Raw genomic sequence first — 22,531 nt, 5'->3', positions numbered from 1 at the left:
AATGCACCTATTGAATTGAGAGCATTGGGTGTCAAAGGCTATGAGTCTGTGCGTCTGCCTGCAAGAGGGGATACATGCCACCGGTGAAGAATTGTTTCTCACCTAGAGAGCAGTGTACCACACTAACGTGTGCCAGTATGACAACGTTGATGCTCTAGGTAGTATAACAGTGGGAAAAAGGAATGCCATGGAAACACTTAGGTGACGTGAAACCACTTGCAACACTCTTTTCTGTGCACGGTTAACTAGCAGAAAAGATCATGATTAAATTGTAGCGCATGACAGTGTGTCTTCAATCCATCTAATTTACTGCAATGGCTCAGCCTTCTTTTCTCTTTGCTCGTCCTGTGCAGGTAAGGATCTCACGAATCCCTGTGGAAGCAGATCTGAGCTGGTGTCTGTGAATATTTAATCAAACTGGTGTTTGCTGTCATGTTTGTGGTATGATGTGCTGCAGAGTGCGTTAACAAAAATAGGTTGATTACTCGCTTCATGCATGAGAGGTGATGAGTGGAACCTTCAACCTCTATGTTCCTGTTGTTTGCCCGTCCCTCCTACACCATCAGACATTATTGTTTGCAGTCGCAACTGGCATTAATCGCGGGTGGGGGGGCCGAGGGTCGTGCAGGAGGGTTGCGCAGGCAGGGGGTATTAATACATTTAAACAAGCATGTGCAATGAAATAGGTTTCGAATTAATGAAGTTTGAGCTATTGGCATTGCTAAATATTGCAACACCAATTGCAACAAAAGTCTATAAATTGTAGGCCAAAAAATGTGTATTTACTTTTTTAGCAATGGTGGCATGCTGCGCTTTAGCTGAATATGTTTAAAAGTAAAGTGTACCATACTTCGATTGTGACAATAGTTAATTGTGGATGCCCTAACAATTGATGTGTGCACTGATGGCTGGTGGTGTGTGTGCCTGGTGGAAGCATGCACTGACGGCTGGTGGTGTGTGTGCCTGGTGAATGCGTGCACTGACGACTGGTGGTGTGTGGCTGGTGAAAGCGTGCACTGACGGTTGGTGGTGTGTGCCTGGTGGAAGCGAGCACTGACGGCTAGTGGTGTTTGTGCCTGGTGAAAGCATTCACTGACGGCTGGTGGTGTTTGTGCCCAGTGAAAGAGTGCACTGACGACTGATGGTGTCTGTGCCTGGTGAAAGTGTGCACTTATTGTGTGGCTGTGTGTGTGTGTGTGTGTGGTTGTGTGTGTGTGGTTGTATGTGAGGGCGGTTGTGTGTGGTTGTGTGTGAGGTTGTGTGTGGTTGTGTGTGGTTGTGGTTGTGTGTGTGGTTGTATGTGTGGTTGTGGTTGTGTGGTTGTAGTTGTGTGTGTGGTTGTGTGTCTAGTTGTGGTTGTGTGTGTGGTTGTGTGTGTTGAGTTCATGGTTGTGTGTGTGGTTGTGTGTGTGTGTTGGTGTGTGCGGTTGTGTGTGTGCTTGTGATTGTGTGTGTGGTTGGGTGTGTGTGGTTGTGTGTGGTTGTGTGTGTGGTTGTGTGTATGTGTGGTTGTTTGTGTGTGTGTGTGGTTGTGTGTGTGGTTGTGTGAGTGTGGTTGTGTGTGGTTGTGTGTGTGGTTGTGTATGTGTGTGGTTGTGTGTGTGTGTGGTTGTGTGTGTGGTTGTGTGTGTGTGTGGTGTGTGTGTGTGTGGTTGTGTGTGTGATTGTGTGTGTGGTTGTGGTTGTGTGTGCGTGGTTGTGTGTGTGCTTGTTTGTGTGTGGTTGTATGTGTGGTTGTGGTTGTGTTTGTTGTGATTGTGTGTGTGTGTGGTTGTGTGTGAAGTTGTGTGTGTGGTTGTGATTGTGTGTGTGGTTGTGTGTGGTTGTGTGTGTGTGTGTAGTTGTATGTGTGGTTGTGTGTGGTTGTGTGTGTGTGTGTAGTTGTATGTGTGGTTGTGTGTGGTTGTGTGTGTTGTGTCTGTGGTTGTGTGTGGTTGTGTGTAGTTGTGTGTGTTTGGTTGTGTGTGTGGTTGTGTGTGTGGTTGCGGTTGTGTGTGTTGTGTTTGTGGTTGTGTGTGTAGTTGTGTGTGGTTGTGTGTGTGGTTGTGTGTGTGTGGTTATGTGTGGTTGTGTGTGCTGTGTTTGTGGTTGTGTGTGTGGTTGTGTGTGTGTGTGGTTGTGTGTGGTTTCCTGTATTCTGGCGAGATGGCCACTGCATGGCTGCAATACAGTCAATTTGGCTTCCTCAGGGTCTTCTTGCACTAAATAAGGGCTTTACACAGACACCCAGAGCAGTGGTGCCACAAGCACACCTCTTTAGGCTAAGTTTCAGCATTGTGAAGACATGTTGCTCAATGTGAAGGAAGAACGATAAGTAAGGTTGGATGGCTCATCAGGTTACTAGCTCCAAGACGCTAGATACGTTTCAGAAAAACTCAGCCAGGTTCCAGTACCATTCAGGTCTTACACACTATTCAACGCTTCTGGAACTACTAACTCTTGGAAAGTGTAGATTTCAAGGCATTCCGCCTAGGCTCGGGCAATGTAACTGGTAAGCATATTTCAGCATGTGGAATAGACTGACATTTGTCCAAGTTTCCAAAACTGTGTGAGAAATTAAGTTGACTGCCTTCAGAAAGGGAAGAAGATAAAACAAGGATATTAATAATGGGAATTGGGAGCCTGCAACGTCCTTGACACAGATGGTAGTCACAAACACCCCTCCTCCCCCCATTACACTCATCAGAGCCCACATCAGTTTTTGGGGAACATTAACACAGAAGCACCTGTCCTGGATGGAGGAGGTATATTATTGGTGCTTGGATGATATTACAACACTGGACACAAACACTGCAAAAAACTGCAGTAAGCATTGTACTCTCTTTATAAGGCTTAGAGTACACTTGCACTTATTTAGAATATACATTGAGGATGGCTGAGTACTGAGCAACCTGTGCGAGAGTTTGACCTTGTAGCTGGGCATTTCGCTATTAGCGTTCAGCTGCTTGGGAAAATACTCTTCAGGCAGGTACCGTTTTTCTCCCCCTAAGTCAGCAAGCATTTGTCCTCTTCCAAGTGAGAAAACGAGCACCACGTTACGTTCAAAAAAGGCATAATCACCACCACAGACTCAGCTGGAGTGACACAACAAAAGCTGGACTGTCCTTTAGAGCCTAATATGTGTTTTCTATTCAAAGAAACAGCTGGTGGTCAAAGAGCTTCTTGCATAGCTCCTGAGCCTTACAGAGGCTCTACAGTCCGGAATGGTTTGAAGACTATGAGGCGGGTGACATATTACAGATGCCCTGAAACTCCAAGATGTCCAGAGTCTCAATGGACATTGTTTTCAAAGCATTTTTTCTTGGCAGTATGTTAGCGCCTGGTTACACGTAGGTCATTGTGTTTTTCATTGCAAGTCTCTGGTTTGAATGGTACCTGTATTAAGGACTAGTTTCCCAGATGAACCCCGTTGTGAGGATAGGACCTATCGGTAGTATTCACTTAATTGGTCGACCCTGGTGGCTCATTAGGAGCGGAGGTCAAGAGGCGGACCATCAGGACAGGGTCCTGAGAGCTAACTTCAGTACCTATAGAAAGTGGCACAGCAGAGAGGGAGGTTGCACCAGGTACTCATTGTTGAGTGGGCCTCCTGTGTCTAGGACACTTCCCTTCAAGGAATTGGAACAGAACTCAGCATGATGGGCACACCTGATCAGGATGGGATTACAATAGAGATAGCCACCTCTAGGAGCTTGCCACAACTCCCTTGTACAAATCTCCAGAGTCCCAACAGTGCTCCAAAACCTTGCCCTGAGAAGACTGACTTCCTATCTGATCAAAATGCATACAGCACTGCATGCAGAAAGAGGCTATCGCTCCACTCAGTGGAAGAGCAACTTAGCACCCCAACGAGAAGTCTCCAGTCAACAGTGCAACAAAGCCCCTACAGCAATTTAGAGTACGATTTCCCCCATGGAGCAGGTAAAAAAGGTACTTTGTCCCTGAAATGTTGAGCCCCATCCATGGCTTATGACAAAAGGGCTTGGTTGTAACAAACTGTCTGGGGCAACAAAGAAAACCTTGCAACCAGATGCTTTCACCTTCCCCTGGGTAGCAAAGAGTGCACATCAAGTATAAAGTGCCCAGGTTATGCAGGTCAGCTGGTGCACAAATACAAAAATAAAACGTGAAATGCTGAAATCCAGAGCAGTACGGCATAAGCTACATCAAAGGACTGAAAAGAAGGGCAAAGGGGAAAAGCTGATTTGTTTTAATAAGGACACCAAATTATCAGGGCAACGACCCTACCTAATAGATTCGATGAGCACAAGAGAAGCATTTGATGTTTTGGAAGCAGCTTCTGGTGCTCCCACTAGAAGGTATGGATACCCAAAGGCTGATAATGGCAAAGAGCTGGGGCGTACAGGTCAGTCCAGCTTTACCAGCATCAATAGAAGCAAGCAACCAAGTATCTCACAATTAATGTGATTAATCTCATCAATTTTAACACATGGCATGTAAGGAAAAGAGACCTTTGGGCACAAACTCAAAACAATAATAGCTAATGTGCAGACGGAACACAGGAAGATAGGTTCTTCCTCCCTCCCACTCCCCAAACCCCACGTCCTTGGAAAGCAGCCTTCTGGTAACATTCCTCCTCCCAAATAGAGAAGATGTGGTTTATCAAGGTAGGAGCAAGACACTTCTTAATAAATTACATACAATCTAAAAATTATCTGTTATCTTCAAGTAACTTACAAAGTGTTAACCATTTTGAAATACTATGGGAATAAAAGAGACTTTCATCCCTTATCACCACTTTTGTTTTATAGTAGAACTAATATGCGACTGCATCTTTTTGGCAAGAATATGTCCCTGCACGTCGTTCCGTGACCTGGAGATATATTCTGACAGCAAGTGATGCTCAAATGTCAAAGTAAAAATGTTGCAAGTTTTCTTCTAAACTCAGCCACTTAGGGTGCCCTATGTCTCCAGCTGATGAAACAGAGAAAAATAGTAAGAGAACAAAGCTGTACATCAACGTGCTAAGTGCTGAAGATCTGAATAAAGTTCCATCACTTGGCCGGTTGTCATACTGTGCAAAGAATTATAGAAAGGCTGAGATCAGAGCTCATTTGTGGCTCTTATTCTGGAGGGAAATTCCTGCATCTTCAGGGCTACAACCCAGCAGCGGCCCAAGTCTTATTTTCTCCTTTGCATCTGCTGCAAAGCCTAAGCCTTTTACCACGTAGTTACATGTGTTCAGCCGGACTGGAAACCCTGGACCCACTGAGCTATTTTCATATTTTATATTTGCCTGGTTTAAGGTTTTTCACTGCACTGGAAATTCAAAAGAGTGCAAAAACTCTGATTAAGGATTAAAAAAAAGTTCCTAATGCAACGGTGAATACAATTGTGTATTTTTTTTATATTAGACAAACTTTAGATATCATCAGCTGCACACATAAAAAAATTACAATTATTGGTCCCTTAGTAAATTGTGGAAAATTGCATGGCCAAATACCACAGAGCTAGCCTCGATGATTGTGCTCAAAATTAACATAATTTAAAATTTACATTTACAAATTTCAGGAAAGGCATTAAACCGTTGATGAAGGTTTTTCTACTAATTGTATGCTGAAGAGAGTCTGTGACCTAACAGACATCTGTAGGTCGTGTCTCGTGACAGAGCGTCGCAGAACAATTATAAGAACTGAAACTTAATAGAATTAACTAATAACATTTTAAAATGACGGGACAGGCAAATATCGAGACAAATGAAAGATTCTGCAAACAGACAATTTGAAAAATACAACACTGGGAATACCACAAAATTAAAAAATGTTAACACCATTCTCCAGGACAGCAACCAAGTAGACGTCCGTCCATGAAACTTGCTCTAAACAAGCAAATGCAACTGGCGAAAACAGGGCGGGGGGAGAAAGGAGAGGTGATTGAAAGCAAAGATTACGAGAAGGGGCGGACGAAAAGGGAGGGGGGAATGTGAGCAGCAGGGGGAGTGCAAACAGAGGAGCCTCATTACAGTTGACAACAAAGGAGGGAGTGTGAGCAGCTGCTGTGCTCATGCACAGACATCGGGCACGCAAGCTTTAAGCCAGCAAAACCATGTAGGTTGCACTTCGAAAACTCACTTACTAAATGTCTCGAAGAGACTGCATGTGCTGTCTCAAGCGAGACCTAAAAACAGGGAATGTATTGCCCTAAACTGTCTACTAAACTGTCTAACAGTAAAGATCAAGCGCCCCCATGAAGTTTTGTAGTGGTATAGCAAACAGTAAGAGATAATAATAAACTCCTGGCTTACCTCAGCGCATCACGGAGCACCAGCTCACCGCGGATGCTGCGGCTGGAGCTAGAGGCAGGCATGGGAGGTGGCTTCAGTGCACAGCAGGGCTAGTAGACCAGACGCTGCAGGCTTCACATTTTGAAGGCGTTATCGCCTTTCTCATTCGTTGGTATTTGAAGCGAGTCACCACCAGACGCTTAACCTGACCCGAAGATTCTTCTCCGAGACTGCTATGGGAAAGGGGACCTAACGGTCAGAGCTGCCATATAAGTCTACAAAAAAACAAAGCTGCCACCAACAAAGAGAAAGGCAAGGGTGGGAAGTCAGGATCTTACAGTGAAGTTCAATCTCAAAGGAAACTTTTCTCTCTGCCTTAACTCTCTTTGCGTCAAAATCTTATTATTTATATCGCACGCGGAATCACAATCCAGGAACACTTTTGTAATTTAAAATGATAGCGGGCTTTTAGTAAAAAGACGCACGGCCTCCAAATTAAAATAATGAAACCGTGAAATTGAAAGTGGGCATGTAGTGAAGTGCACGAGTGGTGTGCACGAGCTAGAAAGTGCGGAATCACAATGCAGGAACACTTTTCCTTTTTTTTTTAAATGCAAGTTAGAACGCGCTCTTTATTTCAAACCATACTGATCTTTTTTAAGCTGACAAGAGAAACCCTTATAATAATATGTTCTTGATAAAACTCAGTCGCTTTTTAAATCAGAATACCCTTCTGTATCTCTGTGCTGTTTCCAGTCGGAAACCTTTATTGCACAGTTTTTTTACAGAACTAGTCCTGTGCCACTTGAGTGTGGAAAGTGAGCCACCAAGTGCTCAGATATGGCTAACATATGCTTTCAAAGTGTCTTTGGAGTGATGCACAATGACATTGAAAGTCATCTATGCACTGAAAGTTATCAAGTATACAGACAATAAACAGATGAACGTATTTGAAAATAGTTGATGCCAGAATAAAAGATGCAAACAGTGTATCGTGAAGTCAATCTCGACATGCTGTTGTAATAGAAACCACCTTAAATGAAAGCTAAACATTCCCCTGTCAGGCCTTCAATGAACTGTAAAATACATAGTGAAAATAACAAGGACTGGGTGAGAAGGGAGGGGGAATGCCAGCAGGGAAAGTGATGGGGTGGGGGGTGGGGGGCAAGCACGCGAGTGGTGCGCGCGCAAATGGTGATCACTTTCGCGGCTGACAAATGGCCGCAAAAGTGATCACACAGGCTGACAAATGGTGCGCTCGCCCGACGTACCCGATCCGCCTGCAGACTTTGGGAGCACTTTCAAAAGTCCCTTACTTAATATCTCGCCAGAGCATCGCTTACGCTATAGCTTAGGCGAGACCTAAAAACCTACCATTCGCCGGGTCACGTGTTTTCCTGCTCTCTTGCCTCTGGCAGGAACAGGAAGCGGGCAGCGTCCCTCCCCTCCCCATAGCCAATCACAACACTGCAATGGTGATTGGTCAGGAAACTCACCAGCCAGGTGCCTAAGGGGAGGCCATTTTCTCAATGTAGGCTGCATGCAGCCTACATGGAGAAAAGGCAGAGTGTGCATGACTGGTGGCCTCAGCAGTGGGCAAGCCACTCCTCCACTGCCCTAGAGCAGACCCACCCACCTGCCTGCTGCAAATCATACCCATATACTTTCTCACCCTGCGAGAAAGCAGTGGAGCAACGCTCCTGTGCCCTAATGGAGGAGCCGCCCCTGGTTGTTTAACCCGCCCCTCCAACTGCCCCCATTTTGCTGTTTTATCTTTCCCTCCTGCCCTCTCCCATGTTGTTGTTGTTGTTTGATCCGTGTCTGCTGCTTGCCCTGTTCCACCCACCCACCTTCTGTGTTGTTGTTTAAGCAGTCCCTGTTCCTTGCTCAATCCCCGCTGTGGTTGTCGTCCCGATCCAGCCAGAAAGCAAAGCACTATCTGCACCCTAGATGGTGTAGGGTGTACGTGGATCCACTCAGCTATGGTTTCTTCCCACAGGTACCCCTCTGCTCGCATCGTACCTAGAAGCAGTGAGCAGGTGAGGGGCAGGGTTGCTGAAAAGCAGTGACTTTGGCATCCCCATTCAAGCACTCACATTCCGTTGATCGTGGATCATAGCGGAAGCCCCATGGTTCCTTACCCTCTCTCCCCCCGTAGGAAACCCCATCTAAGGCCTAAGTATAAAGTACGGACATAGAGAAACATGCTGCTGTCACTTAAAGCAGCTCTTGACAGCTACCCTGATGTTTGCAACAAGTCGGAAAGGTTTCCTCCTGTCACTTCCCTGCTGCAGAAAGTCACCTTAACACTCCCAGCTCACAAAAAATGCGTTATAATTGTGTCCACATTAATTATAAAATAGCGTTGGAAAAGTCAATAGGTCTCACCTACCAGAAGTACTGGCTTTGTCAATGTTTTGTAGCCATGCTTTACACCAGTGTAGCTATGTTAATTACTTTTACCCGAACAGCAGTTCGTCTAAAAGTAATTGCAAAAGGGATATGATGTGGCTAGTGCAGTGGTTCCCAATCTGTGCGCCGTGGAGCCCTGGTGCGCCCTCCAAATTAGCCAGGGGCATCATGCTCCAAAGGTTTAGGATTTTCGAAATCAACTCATAAATTGCCGGTAACATCCTAGAAATGTGAGTTATTTAGTAAAGTGGTAAAACCTTTGTCCACCAGATGGCAGCAGAGCATTCTTTACTGAGAGTGCAGAACTCAATGTTAGTAATGGAGATAGGTTATTTAGGCTCACCTTGGAACTCTGACCGTACTGCGTTGCTTTTCCACACGGCCTCTACAATAGTACCTTTTCCTGGTAAGTGTTAGTTGTGAGAAACCTGTACAGGACGCTCAAGTACTATGCACAAGTTTCTCATCCAGCCCTCGCATTGTTTTCTGGGCCTTGTAGTCCTGGCCTAATAATGGGATAAACTTGGACTACTGAAGAACCGGGTTATTTAAGACCCAGCGGCGCCAGGGGCATGCCCAAAGTCTTCGGGTCCACCTGTCTTAGAATACAGAGACACAGGACTCTTCTTGGTGGCGTCAAAGATCAAATTTATTGGCTGCAGCCAGTAACAGAATTCCTAGAAGTCAACACGGTATGAGTTCTCAGGAGACAGCTCAATATTACAAAGCAAGTCATCCCTTTTTATGCCAAAAATCACATTCCAGACAAATACCTAACATTTACAAACTGTCCAATCACATGTATCCACACCCAAAGTATCGCATGACGGTAAAACCCACTTTTCAGTTACGCGGCCCATGATCAATCATTGGTCAAACCCAACATTCTTCTTAAGACAGGTCGAACGAACCCATAATAAAAAAGGGCACATCCCCACCGTAAATAGACCATAGAGAAATGAGCAGAAACAGGAGTGGGTAGGATAAGGCATATTTGTGTGCAATAAAGTTTTACGATGTCCTGTGCTCTGATCCTTAATCTTGATCAGCTAAAGGGCAGGAACTGGTTTAACAAGGTCTGCTTCAGGCAACAGGGTCAGTTCACTCAGGTCAAACAGGAGTCAGCACGAACTGGAGGTACATGTACGTAAAGGACTTGTTCAGCCACAGTCATCGGCCTATGTGAGGGCAACAACACAATGGCTGCCATACACAAAATGGAACCCAAGGGTTTAGAACGAAATCCCTAAATACGTAGTGAATCCATCAGTCTAACATGACGAAAACACTCATACTTGCCGCACTAACTAGTTACGGTTCGCTAATATCAAATTCATAACGAAACCATGACCTTTATGGAACGGGTTCAGAATTCACGGAACCTCACTACAAGTCCCGGAATGTAATGCAAAAACTTGGGCTGGATGCGATGCGCGCGCATGGAAAACCTGATCTGGGTGTTTACCATTGCTGCTATGTAACTGTGTTAGAAGTTAACATCTTCAGCAAGTTCTATTTTGTTAATACAGTACATTTTGCCTTCTAGTGAGACTATCGATTAGGGATACCCCTTTGTGGGCACGGCCCCACAACACCTGCAATGCATAGTTCTGTTAGCTAAAAAGCAACGTGGAGGGCTGGAGGTCTCCCACCTACCTTGGGACCACTCTGAAGCTGCACTCGGCACTAAAAGAAGGACACCGTAGTTCTTTCTAACACTGCCAACTACACAACAGGGTTTCAAATGAAATGCATACCTTCATGGAATGTGGGCGATTTGGCTGTGTGATTTGTACACTCCATTCAAAGATCCGCAGCCTAAAGAGCCTGTTATATGGGAAAAGGTAAGAGTTAAGACCATTGCACTAAGGCTTACTAGCAAAGAGCATCCTCATGGTTGCCCCTACCACTTTAAACGAAGCATTGATCTGGAGTTGTGACCAGTCCAGTGTGAGTAGCTCAGCCAATATTCTTCTCTTTAATTTTGATACGTGCATCTTGTGTGAACAAACCATAACTACAAGCAATAAAATAAAACAATTTGGTCATTTGAGATTGTATTGTAATGTTTGGAAAGTTGCGGTCTATGTTGTTGAGCTCCCTATACTGTTTCCCTGTGGCATATAGTTGCACATGAGGGGCCAGCCTGTTTTCACACAGAAATACTGTACGGTTTATGTGATATACAAGTGGGGTGACCAGATGGCTCCATGCCACTGGGACACCTCTTTTCCATTCCTGAACTTTGCTTTTACATACCTGTGCATTCCGTGTGTTGTAGTCTTGGCTCATTTTAGTTGTCCCAGTTAAACCAACACACCTAATCATGACATGTAAAAGCAAAGTTCAGGAATTGAAAAGTGGTGTCCCGGAGCCATCTGGTCACAATTGATACAAGTAAGGCTGGATAAGTATGTTGCAATTTGCTTTGATGAAATCTGTGATTTGAATGATATTGAAGTTTTCTTACGTTATGACTTGTGTAATGTTTTACTTTACGATGACATTCTGATCAGTAGCCCACATGGAATTACAAACCTTATAAGTGCATGTGCAACGGGGTGTGCTTTTTGTAGTTTTCACACCTTGTCTTTGCCCGTCAGCAGCGATTAGGTCCTAATACACATAACCTATTTGCTGCTTAAGAAGCCAGCAACCAAGAGCTTCTGCATTGCAAGAGGTCACCTGTGGCCAACCCACAACTTCAGTGACAGTAGTTATGTTTGCCAGCTGCTATAGAACACAGGAAGGAAAAGCGATTTGTATTGCAGCTACCCTAGAAAATACAGGGCCACTGGATATGAACAGCACCCTCCAGGCTCATGCAGTTCCAAAAATACATTTGGAAGAGAAGGCAAAAAGTGTACTCATTTTTCCAGGAGGATTAGGGAATTACTCCAGAACTGAGGAAAACAGTGCTGTTTCACCTTGTTTCTGGAGAGCTGGAGTTGGGTGGTTCTGAGTGTCAGTAAAGGGAATCAACTGAGAGAGCCTGGAGGATAGGGACCACTGCTTAGCTTGACTAAGATCTGCTCTGAGGCGCCCTATATGTTCTTATTCCACTGCACCTTCTGCTGCACCTGCGTTTCCCTGACAAGCAGTTCTGAGCCCACCAGGGCTGGCGTAGCTACTCACCACATACTGCAACAGTTTTCCTATGATGAGGGGCCAGAGAGTGATTCATACCGAGCTATGAACCTTTGTTCAATGACAAGCTGCAATAACCCTCAGTTTGTCCCTCATACTAGTCTAGCACTTTCAACCTCTACATTGGCAGTTCTGACAGTGCCAGTGTCTGTTGCTTCTATCGACTCTGCAGCACTGCAGAACACATCTGCTCATCAGGAGCACACACCCTGACCCAAAACGAATCTTAGAAAGGAAGAAAGCACAACCGACCCGCAGCATGGATGGTGCTCAAGCAGCGCAGTTCCACCAATGCTGCTCAACAATAACAGTGTATTCCATCTTCAGAACCAAGTTAGATATAGCCTTGCAAAACTGTGACCTGACTTTGCTTCTTAACTACAAAGATACACCTACCATTAAAGCTGTATTTCTGTCATAGATGGTCAGACAGCCCACAGCATAGTCTTAGCTACAAAGTAATCACAAACATTTACTCTGAGAACAGATTGTAATATTTGGCTTCCTGAAGTAAGTACATCTTCCTAATGTAAATTAAGTAATTTTCATCTTATGAATATGAAAGAATTGACATTTATAGTGTGTGAGAAATGTCCCAACTGAACTGGTTGTTCCATCCCATTCTACACTACAGGAGTAACCCATGACTGTTCGGCATGTCATGGGGTACATGACCCAACTTTATTCCAATTATTTGAGGAGAAAAGTATAAGTACTCCTGCGGCTGGACTTACATCCACCAACCCGCAAAAAATTTCACATAATAGGGAGCCACGGCCAACGACCAATAAGTCAAGGGAGCCCTGGGTTGAACGTTTGGGAACCACTGGGCTAGTGTATTGCTGGCTGTCTCATAGCGCTTTAAAATAAATTACCTTTAGCCATGCTGCACAGCAGCAACACTGCAGTACATAATGTCTACAAAACATTGACAAAGTCAACAGCTTTCATAGACAAGACATTTTGGCTTTGCAAATGCTTGTGTCCAATTCCAATAGATTCACTGGTGCAATGTAATGAGCTATAATAAGGTGTAGACTGACATCGCTCTATAAGATATGATACATTATTTTCTTATTATAATGTATTCTGAACGCCTAACATGCATGTAATTAGCCAATTACGTCACTGCTCTCTTGTAGTAATTTTTTACAAGAAAGTAGCTCTATTGCACCATCACCTACTTACTCTTCATGGTGTAATTCAAAGCTCCAATCAAACTCCTCTGCAGCCAAAAACAGGGGAGGAGGGAGGTCTGTTATCTGGCATCAACATGTCCCAGTCACAGCGGGTAGGATATGGACACAGACCAACCTGGCCCTCTTGAGTCTTCATACCGGCTCTCTCCCCACCTAGATTACCTCAGATCATCTACCTGCACTACCTGATAACCAACCGCACTAGCTCTACACACGCTGAAATATACAGAGATGCCAGTGGATCTGTAACTATGGTACATTTATTTCTTGGCCCTCAGAGGGCCTGCCAGCAAAGGTCCCTGCCTGACTGATAGCTCCACAGCAATCTACAGGCACCTACGCACGGATAAGGGTACTGAGGTGAAGAGCTGCTGCTTCCAGCTACTCAAGAGGCTTTCAAGCAATCATATTCATAGTTGGAAGCACTGCTCTCAGTTGGTCAAAAGCTTGTATGAACAGTGCATCCATCCATCTTTTCTTTCCATTTTGAGTCCTGTAGATTTGCTTTTGCGAAAGAAAAAATAAAACTACAAGTCAAAGAAATCAAATAATGAAACAGAACTGATGAGTTTCTTACACCTGACCTGGAGCAACACAAGAGCTGTGTTGCATGGTGGAACCACCTACTTATGAAATGGAATACAAATATCTCCCATTGTACATTAAAAAGGATATTGAAAGTCACTTTAGACGTGATGTTACCTTTTGAAGTCCCTCACCTATGGCCTTAAAATTCTCTATTATCAGAGAACTCCTCTGCGACTTAGAATATCCTTCGAATGTACAGGTGGAATTACATTATTCCACATACAGTCATTGGAAGGCTGCAATAAATATATAAAACCGTGTGTCTATTTTTTGATTTTCAATAGGCACGCTCTACCCACTTGTAATAAGAAAGTGTCATAGCTAATGTACTGTAAGATCATATTACAGTTTCGTTGCGACATTATACTATGTACTATAAGAGCCACAGACACAGAACTGCAATTGTTGATTCTAAAGATAAATGTATGGTAGTATGTGTATTTTATTGCACTGCAAGAGTTCTCTGCGTGAGAAGTGTAACCTATTTGCTGGGTACCACATGTTCATCACAGGTGCTAAGGTACTTGCTTGCAACAAATTGAAAACTTCATATTGTCTTTTTATTTTCATTCTACAAATGGGAATGCTTTCTGTTTACCCATGACAAAGGTTGTCTTTATTAATAAGTACCAAGAGACCAAGGGCCAGATGTAGGTAATCCTATTTTACAGATTCTAAAATACGGAATTTTACAGATTCGGTATTTTAGAATCGGTAAATGGGATGTAGCAAATAAGTGAGCGGGCACACGAGTGCCTGTATGGGCGAGTGAGCGGGCGCACGAGTGCCTGTATGGGCGAGTGAGCGGGTGCACGAGTGCCTGTATGGGCGAGTGAACGGGTGCACGAGTGCCTGTATGGGTGAGCGGGCGCAGTAGTGCCTGTATGGGTGAGTGAGTGGACACACGAGTGCCTGTATGGGCAAGTGAGCGGGTGCACGAGTGCCTGTGTGGGAAGGTGCACGAGTGCCTGTGTGGGCGAATAATTCGGTAAAATTTACAGAATCGGTAAAAATCAGAATCTCCGATTCTGTATTCGCTGAATTGGTAAATACCGATTCGGTAATTCCCATTCATTCCTATGGGCCTCCAGGCCCATAGGAATGAATGGGAATTACCGAATCGGTATTTACCGATTCGGTAAATACCGAATCAGTAAATACCGAATCGGAGATGCAAAATACAAGCAGTTAAGAATTCAACCAATCATGTGCATCCACCCGACCCCACAACCAAGCAACAGAGGAACCAACCAATCCTGTGCATCCACCCCACCCCACAACCAGGAAGTGGCTACACCCATGCAGGTGCAGACTAACTGAACATTCTGGAGAGCTGTGAAACACTGAGCTACTGGCTGTACTGAGCTGAGCAGAAGTGCAGGATGGAATCCCAGGACTCACAAATGGAAGTAGTAGACCGCAAAAGAAAATTAAAGTTCAGCACAGGCGAACTGCAGGTGCTGGTAGAGGAGGTGGTGAAACACCACACCCAGCTGTTTGGGAAACAGTCTCTGCAGGTAACAGAGGCTGTGAGAAGGAACACCTGGCTGGGAATCCAGGCGAAGGTGAACGCGATAGGGGTGACCACACTAGAAGTAGATGACCTCAAAAAATGCTGCTATGATCTCAGGATCATAACAAAGAAGAAGCTGGCAGCACAGAAGAAAGAGGCCAGTGTCACAGGGGGAGGAAGGAGAAGGGCACCTGCCCTTACTGACCTGGAGCAGCTGGTGGAGTCCACCCTGGAGCCCAAGAGTGTTTTGGGGATTGGGGATGCTGACAGCTGCAACAAAAAAAGGTAAGGAGCATGTCCAGCAATCCAACCCCCCTTCTCTGTCCCCCTTCCCCAATGTGGCTGTGTGTTTCACACTCCAGTACAGGTTTTGGGATACACCAGCGATGCATCATGGGAGAGGTAGTCACGGAAACATACATCAGTACAGTCATCACACAAAACAGCAAGGCATGCCACACACTACATTCAGAAGCAGTTGAGGACATTGATATTGTGTGACAGGATTGTAAATTAATATTGAAATACAGGGTAGCAGCACCACTGAGCCAATGTCCATATCTATCCACAGGAGAGTCATCGCGCAGGACAGCACAGGAGAGGGAGAAAAGGGCCTCCCAAATGGAAAGGAGTGAAGATGCAAGCAGGAGTGCAGGGCAAAGCACTGAAACACCACCCGCACCCACAGCACTGGCAGCTTCCACACCAGAGGCAGCCACAACAGCACAGCCATCATCACCTCTGCTGTATGACTCACCACAGCAGGACCCACCAGCACAGTCTCCCTCACCAGCTTTAGAGTCATTGGAAGTGGTAAGGCCCATGAGGCATGATGTACCCCCTCTCCAACTCATGGTGACGTCTTCTGAGGAAGAAAGAGAGGGTGACACCCAAACTGCTCCACTGGAGGCAAACAATGCTGGGCTGCAGTCCACCTCCGAAGGTGTGCAAGACGCCATAGGGTCTGGGAGTGCAGCACAACTGGGCATGGTGACGGGGTCTTCCGGGGGCTGGAGGCCACAATGGTGAAAGTGCAGCGCCTGCAGGCAAAAGCCATACTATAAGTGGAGAGACAGATGCGCAACTTAAACAACAACATGGGCAATATGAACTGGGGCATCAGCTCCATGGCGGAGAGCATGAGGGAAATGGCAGAGGGAAGCGGGACATGACCCAGTCCATGATGGCACTCTGCGATAAACTTGATGAGGACCACACACAAAGGCGCCGGGAGAGCCAGTGTGTGCAGCATCACACCAAGGCGGTGAACCGTCTGGCAACTGCCACTTCCTTGCTATATATGCACTCTGTTGCGATGCAAGAGGGGCTTGTTCACTGCTGCACCGATGTCTCCAGGGGGATGGGGAGGGTGACATCTGCAATGGAACTGCTGCTGACCAACCAGTCAGCCAACGCTGGAGATCTAGGTGTGGTGGATACTGAAGACACTACCAGCAGGAGCAGCAGTAGCACACCCATACAGGACATACGGAGGAGCAGCAGGTGCCAATCTGCAGGCCCTGGCTCAAAAGCCAGTGTTGAAACCCAGCCTCGGGAATCCCACACTGTTGTGCGTGAGCACAGAAATTAATGCGGCCCACACTCCAGAGAACATGTTAGGGTGAAGTAACCCGTGACCGCCTAGTTAGGTTGTAACAAATTGGACTACTATGGCGTGCCATTTGTCATTTGCCGTAGTGCCCATTAAACTACGTCATTCACTTTCAACGCCTGGCTGTGTCTCCTTACTTACTTAAAAATAGCTGCATGTGATCTCTGCCCGTCTCAGTCTCCCATCTGTTGCTGGCGCTACTCCTGCTGCATAGGGCTCTGGCTGTTCTGTTCCATCATCAATGTCCTCATGATAAGTCATATCAACTTCTGTGCTTTTCTTGGTGGCAAGGTTGTGCAGCATGGCACAGGTTGCAATGATTTTACAGCAGATGATGGGTGTGTACTGATGTGCACCTCCGCTCTTGTGGACCTGCTTTTTAAGAGTCCAAATGTGTGCTCCACAACGTTGCGTGTTGCTCTGTGTGCCACATTGTAACGTCTCTCACTCCGGGTTGATGGGTTCATGTAGGGAGAACAAAGGACCGCAGAGCATAAGTGCTGTCGCCTAGGTGGGAAAGAGAGTGCCATTAGTTACACACCATTTGAAACATTCAGCTGCAGTAATTATCAGGGTGTGTCACAGTGATTTACCTAGCAGGTATCCTTCCCCAAATTCTCCCGCAGCCAGGCGTGTGTAGATCCCACTGTTTTGGAATATGTAGGAGTCGTGGGTGCTCCCTGGAAATTTGGCCACAATGTCAGTAATTATGTTGCCAGCATCGCAGATCACCTGCACATTTAACACCTTCCATGCTCACGATGAGCTGAGCTCGTCATGAGGCACGGTGCTCCGGTGCTCATAACGAGCTCAGTTCGTCATGAGCCGTGGAAAGCTCACACGCGGGGATAATTCCCCTGCTGTGCTGAGCATTCCACGGGAAGGGTGCAGCTGTGATGAGCTCAGCTTGTCATGAGCACCGGAGCGCTGTGCCTCATGACGAACTGAGCTCGTCATGAGCATGGGGTGCTGTACGCGCCCCCGCCCCAAAGCAGGGGAATTACCCCCCGCAGCGAAGGGGTTATTGAGTGGGTGGACTTTCTGTTCCTGTAAATGTACTTTGTGGCAGCAGGTGGGCAGATTGGGATGTTGGTGCCATCAATGCAGCCGATGACGTGTGGGAAGTGTGCCATTTGATAGAAGTCAGTCTTGGTCTTGAGCAGTTCCGCTTGTGTGTCAGGGAAGCTGATGTAAAGATCCATTCTCTGCATCATGGCCTCTAGGAACTTCCTGAAGAAACGGGACAGGCAGCTCTGGGACACCCCACCTACCGCAGCTATCACCCCCTGGTAACTCCCAGATGCCAGCAGGTGTAGGCTGCAGAGTACCTGCACATGGGGTGGGATGGCGTGCGCCCTTGGTGTTGGGTGCTCCAGGAGTGGGTGCAGGTCCCTGATCAAATCCAGGATGGTTTGGGGGTGTAACCTGTACCTTTGCAATATCTCTGCCTCAGTGAGTTGGAAGAGCGTTATCCGCTGTCTGTGGACTTGCTCCTCCTGTCTCCACATCCTCTCTCCTGCTGCCAGTAGCCGTAGCCGCCTTGCTATCATGTAGAATGCCGCCATTATGGTCACACTGTTGCATTTTGGGGTGTTTTTTGTAGCCTGCACCTAGTTACCACCTGCTTTCAATCCATGGTAATTACTGACTCTTAAATACTGAATTTCATGAAATTCAGTATTTTAGAAGTTAACTATATCTCAATTGTCATTTTTTAGCATTTCTTATTTACCGATTCGGTAAATTCCGAATCAGTAAATTCTGATTCGGTAAATTCCGATTCGGTAAATTACCGATTCGTATTTACCAAATCGGTCTTTTTTGATGTTCTACATCTCAATTGCCCAATACCGGTCGGTATCGGCCAAAATTCGGTATTTTCGGCCGTTACCAACCGGTATTTGGCTACCTACATCTGGCCCTAAGTATTTTAAAAGGGTAGCAAGGAGGGTCAAGATTAGGATACAAGTTGGACTCCCTGTTTTATTGTACTTATTTTTTTGCCATTTCCATTTGTATTCATCCATATTTATTTTTGCAAATTTTATCTGTCTTTATCCATATTTATTTTGGGTTTTGTAGAAAAAGTAAGCTAAAATTAGATTATTTCTACATTTATTTAACCAATAAATATGCATTCATACTTGAATGTCTGCCAGGTTTAAGTGCTGTGAATGACGGCAGAAGATAAATCAGTGCTCTTGGATTGGTCGTCTGGACCACTACTTTGTAGGCGTGAGGGAGATGGATGGTAGAGTAAATGAAAATATGCAAAGTTCAATATCAACCTTGTGCATATCTACTGCTGCTACAGCTTCTTTACTAAAATTACTTCCATTTTTAAACCTCGCTTATGTTTCAATCCACACATCTATTGGGCTGGCAGTCATGGCAGATAGTATTTAGAAGTACTCAAAAAGCAACCCAATTTTCGTATTTTTCCACATTTAAAACTAAATACAGATAAGAAAAATAAATGTTTTTGATCTGAATTTATCAGTAAAAATCAGTGAAAACGGAAAACAGGGAGTCTAAATTACAAGAAATGAAATACGGTATACCATATGTTAAAAAGATATTGCAAGACACTTTAGAGTTTAGATTCAGACATAGGTCGTGTTTCTATATGTAGTGATTCAATATTTTCACAACATACCTGTAATAACAGAGCCACCCGGCCCGTCCACTCACGCTGCCCGCATCCACGCATCCTGAGGGCGGGCTCGCCCGAGGGAATCAATAAAGGGGCGCAAGACCGCTCGGGGTCTTTGGCCCAGAATAGCATAGCGTGTGTGTGTCTCAGTTATTTCGTATTCGAAGGCCCAATACTGCGGCCTAGGGTAACCACAACCCTGGTGACCTCATTCACCACAATATCGTAGGGCTACTTGTTCTGACATGTTGAGATCTAACAAAAAAGGAAAGAAAACCGTATTTTGTGCTAGTTAGGCATATTTTAGTATTCTCTAGTTCATAGACTCCGATTACTTTAAAATTATTCAGGGTAATGTGTTCTTCATCTCTTGAAGAGTCCTGCTGCGTTATTTTGTTTCTTCCATACCACTTCTACTCTTGCAGGGTCGAATTTTGTGCTTGGCCGTTCTACCAATATGTAGCCTTAGAGAAACTTTAGTTGTACTTCTGTATGTATGTGAGTTGCTAAGTGCGCTGCAGTGGAAGCTCGAATACAAGTTAAACGCACACTTAATACCCTTGATACCTTCACTGCCTCTCTGTGCTGCCAGCCCACATTGGTATGTGCTGTCAATAAAGGAATATCGGAAGTCAATAATACGAAGGAACGGTTCAGACACAAATCAGAAAAAGCAGTCTGACTTCTTATTCAGCAGACATCAGAGGTCTTTTTGAAAAGTGTCAAACGTGGATAGGAAAAAGGAAGTTAAAGCACATCTTTAATAATAGATTTTTCAAAACATTTGGAGCAAAATGTAAAATGCGGCGCATCCCTCCTGGGCCGTCATGTTTTAAAGATGCCTTTTCTCCACTGCTTCTCTTGAACGTTCTTCAGGACACACTTCATTTCACCTCTTTAAAAAGTTGCGACAAAGTCATTTGTTGTCATGGCGATCCCTAACTCACTGAGTGATAAAATGTCTTTGCCACGAGCGCTCTTTCTGGTTTGTAAAGCTCGAAAGCTGTATTTTATTTGTGATTCATAATAGCTACCAGGCCTTATTTTCTGAATTTTTGTCTAGTCTTTCGAGTTTTTTGCCCCTTATATTGCATACGGACGACCTTCACTCACTTGTGCATAATCATGATGGAATTGTTCTATTTCCTTTGTTAAAATACATCGAGTTTCATCACTCTATTCTAGTTTAAAAATAAACTCGAAGCAATGAAAAAAGTTTGTTCCACAAGCTCTTTGCAGTACAGTATGATTATCATGCAGCTACACATCTATTAATTTGCTTATAAAGAGTGATCGTTGCCCGAACTGCATTTTGGGTTCGGACAATCCCACAAGGAAAGACGGGGACAGGGAGGGAGAGGAAAACCACGCGCATATGTTTATGTTACACTTACTAACAATATAATAAATCACCAAGTGATTACAGTAATTCTCTCTTTTAGAAGCATCGTCTAGGTTAATATTGGCTACTAACCACACAAAAAATATTATGTAAATAATTCTGCAATGAATGTTAAGTTATATGCCTTGTTAATATGCCTCGATGCTCAGAATCGGTTTACCAGCTAATGTTACCAGACGAAAAAGCGAGAGGAAGAAGGCATCACGACCGCACACATTACTACTCTGCACTGATTTTTCCTCTATATAGAAGAGCATGGGTGTCTTACATTTTTAGATGGAGACGTAATTCCAACAGTGGAAGTGGCAAAGTTGTGAAAGTTGTACACTTCACCCAATGGATACCTTTTTCAAAAACACTTGCTTACCATAGAAATTTCTATTAAGATATATTTTCTACTCCCAACTTCACTAATTACAGATACTACTATCTGCTTTATCTTTACCCTATCAAACTTCATCAAGTTTGCAAAGTTTTCTAAGATTCAAAAAGAAAAAGGTCCCTTAATGTTGCCCATCCAACTTGATTAATCTTATGCTGATTTTATCCGAAGTTGCATCCATTCAAATGAGCGATAAATTGAATTCCAATCCTGTTATTACTAACACAGAAAAACATGTTAGTGGTAAGTAATTTGATTGCTCATTTTAAATAGTATTTACATTGGGGGTATGTTCACATTGTTGTGGAAAAGTAAATTTTGCCATGTTCTGTGCCCCTACGTGTTCCCCATCTTATGTTATGTGTGCATGATTAATATGCATGTGTATCCCCCATGTTCGACTAAAGACGCAATTACAGTTGTGTCCATCTCTAGTATGCCAGTTTCCAGTTCTCGTGAAAGCTACGAGTATTAGGCCTATGTAAAGTTACGTTGCCACGTTTCTCAGTGTGCACGTTATTTCATTGTAAAGTCCCCGTTTCTAGGCCCCAAAAGGGCCCGGACACCAGATTCAGCTCCTGTCTCCTGAACCCTCGCTGAGGAGCGATACAGCCCCCACCTGTATCCTCGACCCTTCACTTACTTCCTGCCTCACAGTGCCCGGCTCGGCCTGGCTCTGCCTACGAGTCTGCCAAGAATATGTTATGATTCTAGTTATCAGTTCAGCCCTCCTTCTCTGCATTCCTAAGCTACTGAATCGCATCAATAGTTTCCGTCACAGTCTAGCCTTTACGTCTCCATGTAAGAGAAATACTGTATTTATGGTCATTTAATATTCTTCAACACGCACTACATGTAGAATAATGCATGCTCCAGTCTTAGAGTCTGTTAGCCTTTACCCCGATAACTTTTAGTTTATATCAACATGTTCTCTAAACATCAGATACTAGATATTGTTTAGGTACATGTCGCCCTGACTCTCCAGACTTCAGTCTCTACTCCTAGCACGGAGTTCATAGCCCCCAGCTTCTCCTAGTAACACGTCATTGTCAGTTTGCGCGCACCACTAGGTTAGAGGTCCCGGCTCCTTAGGTAGCCCCCTCCATGTTTCCGCCCCATTTATGACATATTCTGTTACGTTTACATCACATGTCTATGTATACGCCTCCTGTTACACCTACTTTCACCCTTATCTTTCGCGACTGCTATTGACCACACCCACTGCTCCGCCTACTGTATTCATTGTAATGCAACTGTTTTAGTATATATGCTTGTGTACTGTTATTAAATGTTAGCGCGCTCATCCCAGATCCAGCCCCGGCAGCTGCCGGGCCCTGTCATCCTATTCCTGTGCAGGTTGTCCTGTTCCTGTCCTTATG

This window comes from Lissotriton helveticus, chromosome 3_1, assembly GCF_964261635.1.
Source record: "Lissotriton helveticus chromosome 3_1, aLisHel1.1, whole genome shotgun sequence".
NCBI lineage: Eukaryota > Metazoa > Chordata > Amphibia > Caudata > Salamandridae > Lissotriton > Lissotriton helveticus.
The sequence above is the reverse complement of the archived record's forward strand: the minus strand, read 5'-3'. Positions refer to the sequence as shown.